General features: G+C 41.9%; 1 protein-coding gene and 1 long non-coding RNA gene across 4 annotated transcripts in view; one reads left to right on the top strand and one right to left on the bottom strand.

The window, feature by feature from the left end:
- CASTOR2 (cytosolic arginine sensor for mTORC1 subunit 2) overlaps positions 1-14,482 on the top strand; it is a 127,620-nt gene that overhangs the window by 75,010 nt on the left and 38,128 nt on the right. The window lies entirely within an intron of this gene.
- On the bottom strand, positions 7,220-8,103 carry LOC146428915 (uncharacterized). The gene is made up of 3 exons (XR_014855782.1): positions 7,867-8,103; positions 7,640-7,780; positions 7,220-7,401 (listed from the first exon to the last, which is right to left on the bottom strand). It is a non-coding gene; the product is annotated as an uncharacterized LOC146428915 (long non-coding RNA).

Here is a 14,482-nt window from a genome sequence, read left to right as displayed (position 1 = left end):
AGACTGAAGAAGTACTGGCACTTTCATCAATCCTTGAGGTTAACACTTAAAACATACTGACATGCAGTAATCATTGCTAACTGTTTTGTCAAAAAATAATCCCAGGCTTGTTCCCCTGAAAGCAGCAAGTAACTTGGGCTGGTAAAGAAGTCATTGTTTCTTCTCCCCAGAAAATGTCCACAGTGCAAAGCTGTAACCTGCTTAAGCATTCATCGTGCCAAAAGGGAATGTCTACAGCCTAATTCTTTGCTTTAATTCCATGGTGGTGAGGTGGGGATTATATTTGCACAGAACCTTGTTTGTTCCAGTGGCCGTTTCTTGGGCTTTGGCCTGCTAATGAGGAAGAATTTTATTCGGCAAGTAACACAGGGAATGGTGCACAGAAGTCTCTTTTCCTGGCTGATCCTGAGATGAACTAGCAGAAAAAGTTTGGCCATGGGCCCTCCTGCATTAAGAGAAATCTCTCACCTACGTGGGTGCTTGGATAGCCATGTACAGTCCTGGCATTTATCCTCCTGCTGCACAGCCAGTACATGGCAGAAAGGTGGAGTGGCTGCTGCTCCCTGAAATATAGGAATATTTGTTTGGCAGGTTTACTTTTTTCCCAAAAGTTTGGCTGAAAGCAGGAGCTGTTTGTCCATGTGCAGATACGCCATACCCCTGTGTCCTCTGCATAGTGTGTTCCCTTTTCAGAGGGCAGCAAGAACAGGCTCACTGTCTCTGGGCAGCTGCACGAACAGAGCTTCTAGCCTGTCATCTTGCTGGTCCCAGTAGTCTCTGTTCATGAGCAGTTTTAGCTTTCACACACTGAAACACGTGCCAGCACACCTGGAGATAGCCATCATCTTGGAAACCCTGTTTTTATGCACTGGGAACATCTGCATAAATGGGGCCTGGGACAGTCTGTCACCCAGCTGAAGCTGGCCTGAAGATAGGTTATTGTAAAGCAACATGTTGCTGACATTTTCAAGGTGAGGTTGCTGGCTTCCTGGCTTTGGCACTTGGTTGGTATCCCTTGCGTACAATCTTTCATGTAGGCAATGAACTTTGAAGGTATCAAAGAGGGGGAAAAGAAATCAAGTGCTAGGGTCAAGGGAGGGGTGAATCACTGTGATTTTCAAATTGGTAAACATGCATATTCTAAGTTCAGGGAAATTTGGGGTGAGGGAAACACATCACCTTTATGTACTCTGGTCTTCTTTCTCCTAGATCTGGCAAGCCCATTTCAAGTAGATCATTGCAGCCAGCAGACCTTAGGTCCTGACTGATCTCTTCTGGATCAGAGCCAGAGAGGAAAAGCCATTTCATTTCAGTACCAAAGCAGCAGTGAGAAACATCCTACTGAGGTTCATCTGCAAGAAGGATGTGACAGTCCTTCCTTAAATCTTCTTTGGCTTCCTGATAATGGCTAGTAACTTCTCCAAGGCCAGAAATCCATTCATTGACACATTTTCTAGAAGGAGCAGGTTCTTAGCTCATGTTTCACAGCAAATTGCCTAGTACATTAAGAATAATGGAACTATTTGAAAAATCTCAGCTAGTTAGAGTGGCAGAAAAATTTTCATTCTAATAAGAAAATAAAAAAGCCATCTAGCTGGCAGTGCCTTGTTTTGATAACCATCATCCTCAGACAACCTGTTCGCTGTCTGATCTTGAATTCAGGACCATCATATACTTTAGTACCACATTGAGTTCCTATTTCAATAACATCAAAATGGTAAATTGCTTTCAGTGTCCTCTCTTTTTTCTTGTGTATAAAATGGGTGAGGAAACAGCTTATAAATTAGTCCAACCACAGAACCCATCTAGCTAGGAGCAATCTTTAACTTTATTTAAAGATACAGAGGGAAGCAAACTAATAGTTGCATCTGGTTTTCTGAATATTCCTTCTGTAACTATCTTTTCTTTAATTGTTGCCCAATGACTAGGCCTTTGTATCTGCGACACAGTGGCATAATTTGCCTGCTGGCATTTATAGTGCTAGATTCCTCCCCCAGATGGCCAGGAGCACCTGTGGTTGCTAGGCAGAGCATGTTTTTCTCTACTAAATACATGTACCATCACTCTCTTCTGAATCTCTGTATTGGCTAGACTATGCTTTGCCTGGGTTTTTCAGGTTTTTAAGTACTGTGGTATTAATGACCTAAATTCAAATTAAAATGTGAGGATTTGACTATTGCCTAATTAGAAATATGTGCATGGTTGTGGAGGTTTCTCCTGCAGCGCATGTCTGCTCATATAGATCTATAAACGTTTTGGGGGTCTGTGATTACATGGGATTTCTGGCCTCTACTAAGAGTCAATACAGTTTCGTAGTTAAAGCTTTTGGGGGAAGGGAGGCACGGATGAGAAATATATAATAGTCCAAGGTCTCGTTTGTGTCACTTGGGGAAAGGAGCACTTTATCTTCTCCTTAGAGCTTGTATGTGAGTGGGTGTGCAAATCTTGACAGCATATGTTATTCCTTGTGTTTGTAACCTGCCACATAAAGTCTTTCAGTTCAGTTTCTCTGCTCACTCCCATTTGAAGAAGTACTGCATAAATAGTACGTATTTTTCACTGTTTCCTCCAGCAGATGGGTGTGTACTGATGTCTATTTTTGTTTCACAGCCTGTGGTGAGAAAGCCCAGACTTCTCTTCCTGAACCACTTGACCGGCCATGATTTCCTCCTTTAAATTTATTACATCTTGGCTGCTTCCTAGCACTTTCCAAGGTCTAAGATAAATGAGAAGATAGATACCAGTGCTTATTCTTATCAACCCCTCTCATAAATGCAGGACCTAAAAAGCTTCTCTGACTGAAACAATGGAACTTTGAAATTTTAGGTTGCTCTCTAAGATCAGGATGCAGCTCAACAGAAAAGTAGCAACCCTCCTTATTTTTTTCCACTACAGAGCATTTGACCATCTGCTTGTTCTTCCACTGGTGCATTTCTACTTTTTTCTGAAGGAAAGGGGAGAGGGTGGCTTGCCTTGTTTGTACTGGAGCTAGTCATAGTCTACCAGCTGTGAGGAGACATGCCAGGGTGCTAAATGTGTAAGGAATGGCCAAGGCTGAACACATGCTCTAAGACCTTTTGAAGCATTTATATGTTGTAAGTGCTGGTAAAACTGTGATTTATCATCTTTCCCTACTTTGTAAGTGAATTTTATATGGAGCACCCTTTGAGAGATGGGTAGGTGCTGTCACAGGATGAGAAGTGAAGCACAAGGAAAGCTGAGGAATCAGTGATACAAGCAGCAAAATGAGCCCCTTTTCCCATGGCTGAAAGCATTCAACCATCAGTTCCCAATTTTTTTCTAGCTGTGAATCTACTTTAAGTTTAAACCATACTTTTCTTAAGTTCATGACCTGGACAAGGAAGTGGATTTCCTCCACATTGGTGTCTCATAAATGCTATGGCCTCAGTCTAGAAAAGGAGTCTTCAGTAACCCATGGGAAAGGACAGTCTGTCATTATCTGCAAACAGAGAAAACATCTCTTTTGTGGTAATCTGTTGCAAAGTGACAGTGTGCAGCACTCCACAGGGTTGGTCCCTGAGCAGGTTTGCCAGATGTTCTCGACAGTGCAGGAGATGCCTCAGGTTTCCCAAGGATCAGCAGTCATTCATGAAGGTGAGTAAATTTCTGTTCCTGACAGGCTTGGAGGGTTCTCCTGATCAAGTGAGATTGGAAAGCCAAACAAACTTAAATCCTGTCTGTACCTAGACAGAGACTCTCAGGCAGAGGTCACAGGTTTTGTGCCCAAAAACTTCATCGACTTTATTTTCTCCTGGTGCCAGTGATCAGTCTTTTCCAGCTTTCCAGGTACAAAGTCTCCAGAACTAATGATGGATCAAGGGTAACTCATAATCCCAGTGCAGTATGTCTAGTAGTTTGGTTTTCACTAGAATCAGTTGGGATCCTTATATCTGACTCTAGAAATGCAGACTGATGCATATGCCTGACTCCAAACTAACAGTTCCGTTTTGAGGAGAATTTGCTTGATGCTTTGAGCTAATTCTTGTGCAGTTAAAACAAAGGGGGATGTTCTTTTCTTTGCATGCAGTATTAAGCTGATGGTGACACACTGGCCAGTTATCTTCAGCCTTTTGGTCTGACAGTCACAGTCATCTTGGGTTTGTGGAAGGGCTTCTCCATGGGCAAGTGAGCCTTTCTCTAGTGAGCAGCTTTGCTGTTGCAATCACAAGGTGAAGGCACAGGAAACCAGAGCACCATGGTGAAGCTCACGGGTCTGCTGCAGGCTTTTCTGTTTGACCTTGGACAAGTCTCTCTTTGTGTCTCAATTTCCTCATCTGAGAAATGGGGATAATGCTGTTAAATCACCTCATAACAGGCCTTGTAAAGATTAATTAGTAAACATGTGGAAATGCTTTGATAATGTAACAGGCAAGGGCCATTACAAATAATAATAATTGAGGTAGCCTCTGTGCCTCAGGATACCCTTTTACAATGGGTGCACTTGCAGCCCACAGAACAAATAAGGTCTGTAGTGGAACAGATTGGAGATTATGATGGGAAAAAATACCTTTTATGGGAAAAGTTACATAGTCTTTTTAAAATCTCATGTCTTAGTATTTAGTCTTGCACAGGATTAAGATTCCCAACATCAAGGTTGCAGTCATACAGTTAGGAATTTAGTGACTCCATCTTCAAGTCTTGTTTGAAATGTAATTTACTCTACTCTGCTAGTCCAGTGAAATCTTTTCTGAAATACTGTCTTTAAAAAAAAAAAAAGAAAGAAAAGAGAAAAATGGAAATTTTTGTGCTATTTTGTTTGAAAATGCAGAAGGAATTGTAATTATGAGTCCAATTGCATTGGTTCTTCTGGTGATACTCTTTTATTTCTGGGGGTTTTGCTTTTCAGTGGAATGTGTTACCTGTGTCCCCTTGCTGGCAGTAACCAGAGCTGGCAACATTGTCTTTGACTGTCTGGACTAGATCCTCTTCCCCCATGGCTTGCAGAGTCTGTGAGCAAAGCCTTTGCCAGTAGTTTCTAAACACAGGGAAAGTTTTGTCAGGAGCTGGGAATTTTGCTGATTTCTGCAGTTCCAGTTATTGGACTATCACAGACAAAATCCTCAGTTCCTTTGGGCTGTGGATCCCATTTGCTCATGAAGCAGGGTGAGGAGTGGCTGGCCACGACAATGCTTTCCTGGCTGGGAGGAAAAAGCCACGGTTGGCAGGTTGGGAAGTACCTAGCTCTTGATCACAGCATGGAGAGGGCATCAAGCTCCATGCATTCAGGAGGTAATCCTGCGCAGGACAGATGCACCCGCAGCCATGCTCTGAACACATCTTGAGCAAAACTTTTAATCCTATTGCTTGTCAATAAAGAAAAAAGCCAGCTTCTGCTCCGTTCTTCATTCTCATGAGCAAATGTCAGCTTTTGGAGATTGGATCTGGTTTTAATTTTCCAGGTTTGCTCGTTATTAGTGGCTTGCTATCCTGTGAAGAGAAAGAAAGAGAGCAGCCTGATTTCCTGAGAACTGACCAGAGCCTAACCTGGATTTGTCTTCCCAACCCAGCTCTCCAGTGAGAGTGGACTCAAAAATTACTATTTTTGGAATCTGCCTTACCATGTTCCGTATTTTTAGCCAAACATAATAATGATGCTTTGGTTTTGGAGTGTATTCATACTTCCTCTCTTATGAGACCTCTGTGAGGTAAGAATTATTTTCTCTCTCATATGATGAAACTGATAAAAAGGAGACCAAATTACTTGTTTCAGGTCACATACATACTTTGTGAGGCTAATCAGATTTTGCCTTAACTGGAAGGCTAAACTGACATCTACTTACCTGCAAAATCAGACTTTATTTACCACTGTATTGCAACAACCTGAATATCTGTTCTAAGGCTCTGCTGTAAAACTACAGTTTCCTCATGATCCTCTGGGTAGTCTGTAGTGAGTCCATCATCTCTCTCTGTCCATGGCCAGGTGGGAGTTGTGCCATTATAACATCTTTTGTACATAGACTTGACTTTCCCATGCAATACCTTTTATTGCTGGGTTGGTGTCTGGCCTGGCAAGAACTTTGTGTCTGTTTCTCTTAAACTCAGACTTTGATATAAGTCTGAGTTTTTTGTTTCTCACAACAGAAATCACAAGTATAAAGCTAAGAAAGGAGGCCACCAGAAACAGACTTCCAAAGTGGGCATTTTTGTGCATTTCACAGACTGCACCAATCTCATTGGAAATGCACTTCTCCTTTTTGTTTAATTTTTTAAAAAACAGTCTAAAAGTATAACCAGCTTAGTTTTTAGATTGCTGACAAAGTTTAAAGTTACAAGGATTGCAAGAGGAGAAGTAGTTGAAAATTAGATTAAAGCAGGGGTTTCTGTATAAGCATTTCCTTTTATCAGTCCTTGATTGCTCTCTTAGTGGACATTTGCAATGGAGCTCTTTCCTCAGGAGGTGTTCCTGCTTTTAGTGGAGAGAAGACAGCCTTCTGATATATGAATTTGCAAGCTCAGCATCAGCCCCTTTAAGAAGGACCGGTGTTTGTTATCCTATGGCCTGATTGAAGATGATAGTTGCAGGCCCTAGTTACATGTTAGTCCCTTGGAAAGCAGAGGAGATACTTGTCAGAGTCAGGATTTCAGAGCTAGGCTATGTGTTTGTACAGCTTTATTTAATTCCAAGTTACCCTTGGGTTATTTAACTTCCTGACAGCTGCAAAAACAGTGTTCTCAGATAACAATGGCTTCTAATTAGGCAATGTGCCTAAAATAGTAGAATGTTTGGTTTGATCATGACACTAATGTTTTGTATGCAGCTTGGAGATGAGAAAATAGAGCAAGTTGGACTTCCAGCTTCCTTTGGCAGAGCTGTGTCTCTCTTGTGATCCCCAGCGAATAACTCTAAAGGCATGCCCTCTCCTCTGCCCCTGCACTTCAAACATCTCTCATTGTTTTGGACTGTGTCATCAGTAAATCTGCCTTTCAGCTGGAACTACCTTCCAAAAATACGTTTTATCACCACAGCAGGACTAACATGACTTGCATAGTTGAGGCTACAGAGCGTTCCAGGGACACACAGACAGCAAGAAAGCTGGTGAGACTTACCTTGTAGCTGAGGGTTGTAGCTTCTTGAGGGTTCTATTACACTGCATAGCTGCCCAGATGTTGCTTTTACAGCTCATGCACTTAGTACAATCAAGCAGTGATAGAAACAAACACACAAGTCAAGTATTCTTCCAAATAATTTATTCAGTTTGGAAAGGGTGTAAGCATCAGGTTATGTTAATTAGATCCTGACATGATTTGTGCTTATGGAAGGCTTATGCTTTGGGCTGTATGAATTGATGATCTCTACATTCTCTCCTGTGACAGCAAAAAGTGGCTGTTGGGGAGTCTGTCACCTCCTTTAATTCTTAGACATTCCTTGAAGTCTTGAATCTAAAAGGAAATAGGTAAATTTTTTTTGCTGTTTTGCTCCCTATTTTAATTCTTTTCCAGAGATCACAGTTCTGACAATTCCCATACCACTTCTTACTGTTGCAGAACTTAAGTTCTTTGTTTATTAAACATATATCCTGTTCATATCCTGTTCATATAACCGTGATGCAAAATTGGACCTCTGATAAATCAAATGCCTACTTAAAAGTTTTGAAACTTTAATTAGGTGTTTGCTAACCTGCAGTCAGAGTTTATCACTGCCTTTCAGCTGAGCACTCTTTATATCATGTCCTGTACCACTGACTGGGGGCTCTTTGGAAGGTTTCAGTATGGATTCTCTATAGCCATTTGCTTTTAGGTGACTGATCCTGCTCAGATACTGTAATACAATGAAAGAGAGATTACTGCATCAATTGCAGTGTAAATAACAGTGAAATAATATTTTCTGTATTAATCTGGCCTTACCCAGTCCTTTTTAGATACTGGTCTATTTGAAGGAGCTGTTGATGTTGGCTCAGATTGGCTTGTGGCTACATAAGCAGTGCCCATGGGTTGTCCTCTGTGTGAGATCAGCAGAGATAGGAGACGAGCAGGAAGTTTTTATTCTTCCTTCCCCACTACAATTCCCTACCAGTCAGTAACTGAGGGATTCCTAAATTACAAGTTGAATCCACATTACTGTATTTAATAGCTATCACTATACCAATCCACCTCGAATTTGTCTAAACCTCTTATGATGTCTCTTCACTGTGTTGGGCTCTGTGACATTCTCTGTCAGCACTCTGGTAATTACATTGGGTTTCAGGTGTTGTCTGTTTGCACTGTAGCATGATGGTGCCTGTGGTCCTACTCACTCCTCCTCCCAACAGTTCTTAAGGATCTTTGACCATCAACTTGTTGTTTCTCAAAGAACTATCCACAGTGTCTCCAAGATTCTTAGGAAAGTGGATAAACAGAGCCTTAATAAAAATACAAAATAATATAGGTTGTGTCAGGTTACCCTACAAATGTTCCTCCACTGAGAACGGATGGCTTATTGTTATTTTTCTTAAAAGTCCACTGGAAGATCTTCGCTTTCTAAGACAAATTCTGCCTTTTGATGAGCTCTTTCACAATATATCTTCCCTTAAAATCCCATCTCTGACAGCTGTATTATAGCTATAGTACTCGTAGCAGAAAAAATCGAGTTGATTTTCTCATGATAGAGAAGAATAAAATTCTAAAATAAGAACACTTCATCCAAAAGACAAATCAAAAGAATTACAATATGTTTGGATTCATACCTCCCTCTCTCTTTTTGCCATCCATCTATGAATGTGCTTATCAGTTTGAATTATAAAGTATATAAATCCTAAATCCTAACTATGATCAAAGTTAGGTGTAAGATGCAATGTGCTTCTTCAGAGATGCCATTTGCTTCCTTCAGAGTAGCATAAAAACTCAGGTTTATTTGCTTTCATAATCCTTCTGCAGGATTTCTGCAGATCATCTAGGCACCGTAGTAAACATGCTCCCAGTTTTGCTTGTCCATTTTTCTTTTGGGTTTGCACTCTCTGGGATTTCCATCACCGTGTTCTACCAAAACATTCTTGTGTTTATTTTACAAGATTTACCAACCCCTCTTCAGTTCCAACTTCCCTACTTCCGCATTTGTTGTATTATTACAGTTGGAAAGACCTGTATCTCCACAGTCACAGTCTGCATTTATTGTTTGAGTTGCTTTTGGAGTACCTGAAATTGAAGAGGTTGAGAAAATGTGAGAGGCGACTTTTCAAGGACTGGCGGTGTCAGCAGCACAGGCAGTGGGCCTGACAAGCCCTTGGAGGGTCCCCAGAAACCTGATTTCTTTATCTTTGTGCCTTTCACATTGCTGAGCAGATTGCAAGCTCTAAGTAACTGTTAATCTCTGGAGCCCTGCTAAAATGACTGTATCTGCGAGGTACTTATTCCACAGTTGTTTTTCTCTTCTGCTTCCCTGGGCTTGGTTAAGATGTTTATTTACTGAAATGCGTTGGGCTGAACTTGTATATTTGAGTTGCCAATTTAAATATATATAAATATATATATAAAGCCTGTGTAGGTTGGTGTATATGCCTATATTTGTACATGTAGATATTTATTCAGGGTTATAGAAGAGGTTTAAAAGAAAGCATTTTTAGCTTTTCTTTTTCAGAAAGCTATTCTTAAATTCTAGCTTAAAACTGAAAAGTATATTGGATTTTCACTTTATCTGCCAGCACCAAACCAAGTTTTTCTGTAGATGGTGAGTTAAAAAAGCAGCTCACACACAGACACTGACATCCATAAATGAGGCAAGCCCAGTAGAACAGGGAATCCTCAGGAGCTAGATGACAGGTTGTGTCCTGACCTCTTGAGTACTGTTTTTGTACTGCTGAAATCCTCAGGTTTTAGGTTTGATGAATTAGGTGTTTTGTTTCTTTTTAAATGTTAGGATTGAGCTTTTGGAGAAATGGGATGAGAATTTATGTGGACCATCATGTGGATAAACCTCTGTTGGATGCCTGTTCTTGCATTTTAGCCACTGAGCAAAAATAAAATAGCCTTTTAAACAACTCTGTGCTGTTTGCAGCAGACAGGAGTGCCTACTCTGATGGCTGTTTACCATGGCTTTTCATGCTCTAAACAGAGCAGAGATAATTTGCCCCCAAAATTAATTTTTAGAATTTGTATAAACAAATTCTTGACCTAGATGAGTACTTGCAACGTGCCACAATGCACCTGGTTTTAGCGGCTTGTATGTACCTTTCTTTACAAGGAAATGTATTTATGTATCCAAGAATCAAGGACAATCCATGTAAGCTTCTCAGATTGTCTTAGATTGCCACCCATTTGGATGAAAGGAAACCACAAACTGAAACCAGTTTGCTTTCAAAAGTGCAATCTGTGCATCTCATACACATGAATTTCAAAGGAGCTGCAGAGTGTACTTCACCGACCCCAAAGGAAAATGCTCTTGAGAACAGGTTTAATAGCTCTTTGTTGAGTAATGGCTGCATCTTCAAGGCATTTGCACCTGCTTAATTGTAAGAATATTAAGCTGGGTCTTAGCAAGCCAGTTGTGTGCTGAATGTGGCTTAAATATCCAAAAGATGAGGACCCCTTCCTGTCCTGTCCTGCCCCATAGAAGTGGGGAAAGGCAAGGCAGTTGGATGAGCCTGGTTCTTCACAGTGGGGAGGAGAAGGGCATCAGCAGATGTTTTCTCCACATAGAACTCTCCTTGGGTGACCGAGTCTGATTTGGGTTCTATGACAACGGGTACTGATGGTCTGTTGGCAGTGCAGAACATGGGGTTTGGAGCAGGGTTCTTTTATACAGGAGACAAGGTGTGTGCTGGGCTAGTCACTGCAGAGCACTGCAGTGTTTCTGATGGAGTTTGTCACTGATTCTCAGTCCTTACCCACCTGCTTTAAAAAGACTCTTCAGCTGAGGAATTTCTGGAGGGAAATTCACTAGGGAAAAAATCAGCCTGTTCTGTAGAGATTCCTGTGGTTGAGTTCAGTACGGTTTTGATGGACTCTTCTAGCCTGGGACACTTTTGTTGTCAGTTTCGATTAGTTGGGCTCCTGACACAGGGTGCAGTCTGCTTCATTTTTTGAAAATGGAAAGGTGATGCTTTAAAAGCACTCAGAGGAAAATTGGGTAAAGGAAAAGAGTTAAATACTGCTTTTCATCTGCTGTTTTCGTGGTTTTGAACTTTTCTGTTTCTTTGTTTTTTACTCCAGTGAGCTCAAGGCACCTGGTCTCTGGTCCATGACTAGGTCTCCTAGCCTCTGCCATGGCATAAAGAATGATAATCATGTGGTCCAGGACGCAAAAATCTGAAAGACTCTTGTGTGTTTACCAAGTACTTTTTTTCCAAACAGCTATTGCAATTCAAAGGTTCTGGGTGGCAAGACAGGTTTGAACTAAAATGCAGAAGATCCTTATTGCCAAGGTGAGCAGAAGGCAGAGAAACTTAATGTGACCAGTTTCCCATACAGAAAAGGGCTGCCTTACTGATGTGTGTGTGACTAAGTTCAGTTGCTCAATAGTGACAATAATATAATATCTACAGTGGATAGATATGCAATAATCTATTGTTCTTCTCCCAGCTTCTTTCTTCAGTTCTAATAATTTGGCTCTTCATGGATTAGAGTGAGACTAATGTGGACTTCTTCCTTTGAAGTGAGTGAGACAAGGCAGCTGTTTGTCAATGTAAGCCTAATTTGACCTGATTTTCTCCAGCTGGGTGAAACAGTGGAGTAAGAGCTGGAGTCACTGATACACTTTGTGTGGGTAGTGCGACCACTGAAAACACATCGCACTTAGCAGGTTGAGAAGCACTTAATAAAGAGAAGGCACTTGTACTCACAAATGCCAGAGAGAAATTGTGTAGAAAATTCTGTCAACTAATGGTCTGAAAAATATTCTGCAAAGGCTATTTTCTACCCATACTTCTCATCACATCTTATACATTAATAGCCTGAAAAACTGGAGAATCACACACGATAATGTCACAGTTCACTTGGTACAACTTGTTTTGCAAGATAATGAACTGTGTCAGCAAAAGTTTAACACTTGCTCTAGGTGAGGCTGACAGTTCAGCCTTCGGGTAACTTTGCCTGTGTCCCAGTAAAATGCCCGTGGTCAAACCTCTGTGAGATTCAGTAACCTGGGGGGAGGTTATGCCATGACTTTTTTCAATTATTTTTTATTTTGTTTAAGGTGTTCTCAGGGGCAGCTTGGAAGGAAATACTGCAGAATATTGACAATTCCTTTTTTTTTTAAGAGCTCTAGTCCTATTACACCTTAGCAGCAGAGGTGTCTTTGTGAGAGAAGGTATCTTCACCTTATTAAAGCCATTCAGCCCTGGTGGAGGTTTGTGCACTCTGGAGTTTTTCAGCCAGTGTCAGGAGTGACATTAAGTCTGGTATTGTTTTGCAGTCTGTAGTGCAGCTCATGCTGGCAGAGGATGCTGTACCCTTGGTTGTGGGGGAGGCCTCAGTGGTGCAGTTGGGAGCAGATATCCTTGGGGGTGTGCAAGAGCAAAGGAGGTTTCTGACCTTGCTGTTACCAATATAAAGCAGAGGAAGAATAAAGGTATAGTTAGCCTGAGATTGTAGGGGACAAATCTGTGAGAGCGGCAGTGATGGAGATATGGATAGGCTGGTTGGGTGAGGGGATAGATCTAGTGTCAGGAAAGATAGGGTACAGGATCAGTGGAGAGGACTAGAAGAGACAAAAAAGAGTAAAGATGGACATAGGAACAAGGAGAATGGGAGGAGATGATGGGGATTGAGGTGTAGAGGGTGTCTGGGGTAGGGAGGTGGAAAGAGGGAAAAGAAGAAAGACAAACAGTCTGGTGGGTGTTCAGTTTGTGGAAGAGCAGAAATTGGCCACCCAGAGCACTTGCTCTTTGCACTGCCCACTAAGACACTCAAGGCAGCAAGTACCTGCCAGATAACAAAGGGTGTCTTTCATTGCAGATCAGCTCAGGGCAGCAAAAAGGCCAGCTACAGCTGCAGTGCAGGGGACCGTAGGCTCTAAAGCAACAGCATGTGCAGCAGGCCATGAAGCTCTGATACAATTGCAGTTTTCCAGCAGCTTTCGGTGCCCAAGATGGTAGTTGTATTGGTTTTGTTTCTGAGCATTTTGTTTAACTATTATGAAAAGTGCCTGTGGTTATTAAGGCCTGTGGTTATTAAAAAACTCTGTTGGCCTGCGCTAATTTACCTCCTTTTGTATGTGCCTCATAATGCACGAGGCATTCAGCTGCATCATTACAGGCTGCTGCTTTGAGCTCCATTACAGTGCCCAGAGCTCTGGTGCTGGGGTGGCATCTGGCTCAGAGGTGAATGTGACTGGGGCTGCAGACAGTCCCATCCTTCCTGCTCTGGGAAGCTGGAGACTAAATAAAGCAAATGGTGGGAATAGAAATATTGGTTTCATGGTAAATTATATTGTGTCCCTGCCTCTGACAACCTCTCTTTGGCAGCCTACCACCTGCAGAGCACTCAATATTGCACCGCTTAAAAAAAAATGGCATGTGTAAGATAAATCCTCAGTTACCGTGCCAGAGTGCTTGAGTGAAGCAGGCTGCAGGATGATGATTTGTGAGTTGTTGGCAAGGAACCACCATTTTCAGCACCAGGTACTAAATGAGTCCTTAACCTTCACTGAGGGGCTCAGACACATGCATTAGCACTTTACTTGGTTTGCAGTGTTGCAGGATAAGCTGTTCCCACTGGGGACTGACCAGTACTGTGGAGCATGATCCCTGACTCATCGATGATGAATGCATTGCTTTCTAAGCTCCTAAATCCCAGGCTGTCATGGGATCTGCAGTAAACTGACCCTATGGAGAAAATGTGTAGATAATGTCCAGCTATATTGAGAAGAAGGATCACCCCTTTCATCAAGGGCACATGTATAGGGAAGTTACAAAGGCTTAATAAACAAAGCAGTTAATTGATGATTAACTCAAGTGCAGATTGCTTTTACCTGTTTGAAGGGCCATCCGTGCCACACTTGGGAGAGATGGGGCTGCAACAACCCGGTATTTAGTGTTTTCTTGCTCTCTTTCATTTTCAGGATCAGTTGGGAGTTCTGGGAGTGTAAAGTCATCTCTAACTGTGTCTGATTCAGAAGTCTAGATTTGTTTACTCTAAGGAAGAGGTCATATGAGTCCAGTACAAACACAATGGCTTTGTTCTGTGAGATGTTTCTCTTCTGTGCGTTCTTTCATGCCATGCTGTCCCATGGCATTTCACAACAACAGTGAGGCACAGCAGAGCTGAAAAAGTTATCTATCCTTTTATTTCTAGGACCCCAGATTTGGAGGTCCAATTCTAAGTCTTACAAATTAGAGGTTAGCTGTGTCAAGGCAGTGCTTTGGGAACAGAGTTGGGGATGGCAGCCTGAAAGCAAGTGTCTAAGCTGAAGGCATGCTGAGGTGTGAGGTTGCTGCTGGGGCTGTGGGCCTGTCTGCTGTCGGGGGTTGAGAATTTCTTCCCATTCCTGTTACTAAGCAACAAATAGTTAGATGTTTAGAGCGATCAAGTCTTTTGTAAAAGACAAAAG

Source organism: Lichenostomus cassidix, chromosome 19, assembly GCF_008360975.1.
Source record: "Lichenostomus cassidix isolate B80296 chromosome 19, HeHo_3.0, whole genome shotgun sequence".
NCBI classification, from domain to species: Eukaryota; Metazoa; Chordata; class Aves; order Passeriformes; family Meliphagidae; genus Lichenostomus; species Lichenostomus cassidix.
Note: the sequence above shows the minus strand (reverse complement) of the source record. Positions and strands in the feature narration are given on the sequence as shown.